Source organism: Neomonachus schauinslandi, chromosome 6 (genome assembly GCF_002201575.2).
Source record: "Neomonachus schauinslandi chromosome 6, ASM220157v2, whole genome shotgun sequence".
NCBI classification, from domain to species: domain Eukaryota; kingdom Metazoa; phylum Chordata; class Mammalia; order Carnivora; family Phocidae; genus Neomonachus; species Neomonachus schauinslandi.
Genome location: NC_058408.1, coordinates 90,413,121 through 90,417,194, shown reverse-complemented (window position 1 = coordinate 90,417,194; position 4,074 = coordinate 90,413,121). Strand labels below are relative to the sequence as shown.

At 35.4% G+C, this 4,074-nt stretch overlaps 1 pseudogene; it reads left to right on the top strand.

Moving 5' to 3' along the window:
* The first annotated feature begins 377 nt into the window (after positions 1-377).
* Positions 378-835, top strand: LOC110589531 (annotated as a pseudogene).
* Positions 836-4,074: the final 3,239 nt, after the last annotated feature.

Here is a 4,074-nt window from a genome sequence, read left to right as displayed (position 1 = left end):
GGTAATGGGATGTGTGGTCATTTAAAAACATTGCCATTCAACTAGTTTTGTGCTGTTTTTACAATGACCACACGCCAAAAGGAAAGAATATGCTGCCACTATCATTTTACTTAAAATTTCAAGGTACTGCCATTTAACTAACACTTTTCAAAGCTTCACAGTGTAAAGATCACTATATATTAAACCTTTAATCAGAATAACTCTCTTCAGTTACCTTAAAAAAAAAAAGAAAGAAAGAAAGAAGGGAGGGAAGGAGGGAGGGAGAAAGGAAGGAACTAAAATGAGACTTCTAGAATATACCTGCTATTTATCTACAAACAAAATATCTCTGGGGTAAAATATAGTATTTTAAAAGATCTGTGGGCCCTTTTACAAAGATGGTGCAAAAGGCTAAAAAGGAAGCCCCTGCCCCTCCCAAAACTGAAGCCAAAGCAAAGGCTTTGAAGGCCAAGAAAGTGGTGCTGAAGGTGTCCATAGTCACAAAAAAAAGAAGATCTGCGCATCACCTACATTCCCACTGCGTCTCAGAAGGCAGCCCAAATATCCTCGAAAGACAGCCCCCAGGAGAAACAAGCTTGATCACTATGCCATCATCAAGTTACTCCTGACTACTGAGTTGGCCATGAAGAAAATAGAAGACCACAACACACTTGTGTTCATTGTGGATGTCAAGGCCAGCAAGCACCAGATCAAACAGGCTGTGAAGAAGCTCTACAACACTGATGTAGCCAAGGTCAACACCTTGATCAGGCCTGATGGAGAGAAGAAGGCATATGTTCCACTGGCTCCTGACTATGATGCTTTGGATGTTGCCAACAAAATTGGGATCATCTAAACTGAGTCCAGCTGGCTAAATCTAAATATAAAATTTTTCACCAAAAAAAAAGAGAAAGATCTGTGGGGGTGCCTGGGTGGCTCAGTCCATTAAGCATCTGCCTTGGCTCAGGTCATGATCCCAGTGAGCTCCCTATTGGGCTCCCTGCTCAGTGGAGAGCCTGCATCTCCTTCTTCCTCTGTTGCTCCCCCCACTTGTGTGCTCTCGCTCTCTGTCAAATAAATAAATAAAATCTTAAAAAATAAATAAATAAAAGATCTGTGAATACCTTCCTCAATAGCTTAAGGAAAGGAATACAAAAAGGCTAGCAGAGCAAACAGAAATTTAAAAATTTAAAATTTGTCCAATACCAAATGATTTCACTCATATGTGGAATTTAAGAAACAAAACACATGAACATAGGTGAAGGGAAGGAAAAATAAAATAAGATTAAAAACAGAGAGGGAGACAAACCATAAAAGACTCTTAACTCTAGGGAACAAATTGAGGGTTGCTGGAGGGAAGGAGGGTGGAGGAATAATTGGGTGATGGGCATTAACGGGGGCACTTGAAATAATGAGCACTGGGTGTTGTATGCAACTGATGAATCACTAAATTCTACCCCTGAAACTAATAATACACCATATGTTAACTAACTTGAATTAAATAAAAATAAATAAATAAAATGAAATTTCTCTGTATTTCAACATCAAATAGACAAGTCTTGGTGTAGGAGCAGAAGCTCTGCAGACTTGTTCAGTCATGAAAATGTCCAAGTTGAACATCCTCTTCCATCTTTAAAAACATAAACTCCAAAACTAAAAATAAACTCATCTTCATTTTAATGGCTTCTAAATACTTGTAATGGCAATAATCATAGAATTTTTAAATAGTAAAATGGTAGAGTCGATGAGAATTAGAGATCATCTAATGAGAAATGAAGTGTTAAGGAGAATCAGTGTTTACATTTACCAATGTTCAGAGTTTCACATTTTATTTAAGTTCCTGATAATAAACAGTGTAACTTTGTCATATGTAGGAAATACACATATGTATATATTAAAATATGTGTGTGTGTAGATCAATAGACAGATAAAGTAAATCAATTTAAATGTTTCAGTATCATAACAATAGCTACATTTAAGACATTCAGCGGTGCCATGAGCTGTGCTAAGAACTTTAAATGGACTGTCTTTAAAGGTAGAATAATCCTGCTGATAAAGATTCTGCTTCAGATGAGGAAACTGAGTTCTAGAGAGATCTAATATTGGAATGGAGGCTTGAACCCAAGGATTTTCTGACTCCAAAGCACAGCTTCTCTACCACCGTGCAGTCTTCCACTTAGATGCAATAAAATAAATATACACTCTAAGATGATAAATTATTGGAAATATTATTAACACTAATTTTGTTAAATAGAAGTTATATATTTAGTCTTCTTATACTGTGTATCTTCATGATAATTTCATCCCTACTAGTGTCTCCTTAAAGAACAGTGGAAGTGTATCATCTTCTTTAAGTAAGAATGTGATTAAACAAGGTTGAATCATTGGTTAATGGTAGAGTATTTAAAATCGTTGTTCCTTGTTCTTGGAACACTACAATTATTAGCTTCAGATGAAAGGGATGAAAAATTCAGAGCTCATTCTCAAATAGCTGTACATCCAGCTTTTCTCCCATCACGAGAATTTTCCACTCAGGGTACATGGTTATTTTCAGTGTTTCTGGGGGAGCAGGCTGGTGGTGACTTATGAACACAAATGTGGAATAATGTAATGCTTGGTTCATGACACAGTCTCATCGTTGGTGGATTTATGACCCTCTTTATTCATGTAATTATTAATTTATAGTAATATGTAATAAATATTCATGAAACCATAACCCAACATTAAACCTGCGACTTAACAGTACTCTACACACATGTGATCCTCTTTCCACTGTCATCTTGTTCTGCCACCACCTCAACCCCAGGTAATCGCCATCCTGAATCATCATTTCCTTTGCTGATATTTTTATTTGATTTTATCTTATCTATATGGTGTCAAAGAGAGTGTATATATGTGCTTCCCCTCAATTTTTTATTTAAAAATTTTAAACCTACAAAAAAGTTAGGAATAATAATAATAAAACCCATATATACCCTTCTCCTAGATTCATCAGTTATTATTATTTTGCCAAATTTGCTTTATCTTATCTTTTCTCTCCCTTCACCCCTTCCTCCCTCCTTCTCTCTCTTTCCCCTTACTGAGTTATTCATTCTCACATAAATTACAGACACAATGACTTTACCCCAAATGCTTAAGAATGTTTTCCTATATAACCAAACACCATTGTGATATCTAAAGAAAGTAACACTAATACTTTCCATAACACTTTCTAATATTCTATATGCTTTCAAATATCTATAATTTTCCCCAAAATTTAAATCTTTTGAAGATTTAAAAAAAAATCTGAAATACAATCAAGACGTAGGAATTGCATTTATATCTCTTTAGTCTGTTTTAACACTGCCTTTGGTTTACTTTGTTTTTGTTTTTGTTTTATTTTTTATTTAAATTCACTTTAGTTTCAGAGGTAGAATTTAGTGATTCAACAGTTGCATATAACACCCAGTGCTCATTACTTCAAATGCCCTCCTTAATGCCCATCACCCAGTTAGTCCATCCCCCCACCCCCACCCCTCCAGCAACCCTGTTTTTTCCCTATCATTAAGAGTCTCTTATGGTTTGTCTCCCTCTCTGTTTTCCTCCTATTTTATTTTTCCTTCCCTTCCCCTATGTTCATCTGTTTTGTTTCTTAAATCCACATATGAATGAAATCATGTTATTTGTCTTTCTCTGTCTGACTTATTTCACTTAGCATAATACCCTCTAGTTTCATCCATGTCAAGATTTCTTTCTTTTTGATGGATGAGTAATATTCCTGTGTGTGTGTGTGTGTGTGTATGTGTATGGGGTGTATATATATATATATATACATATATATATATATACACACACCACATCTTCTTTATCCATTCATCAGTCGATGGACATCTGGATGCTTTCCATATTGTTTTGTTTTTGATGATATTATTTGTAAGCCAGTTGTCCTGAGACAGTGTCCACATGATACATTTGATAGTTTCTTCATGGTGTCATTTACCTTGTTCCAATATTCCCTGTACCTGGCAGTTAGATCTAGTATATATTATTATATAAAGTATCTTCTGTACCTGGCAGTTAGATCTAGAAGCTTGATTAAATTCAGGTTAGGGAGCC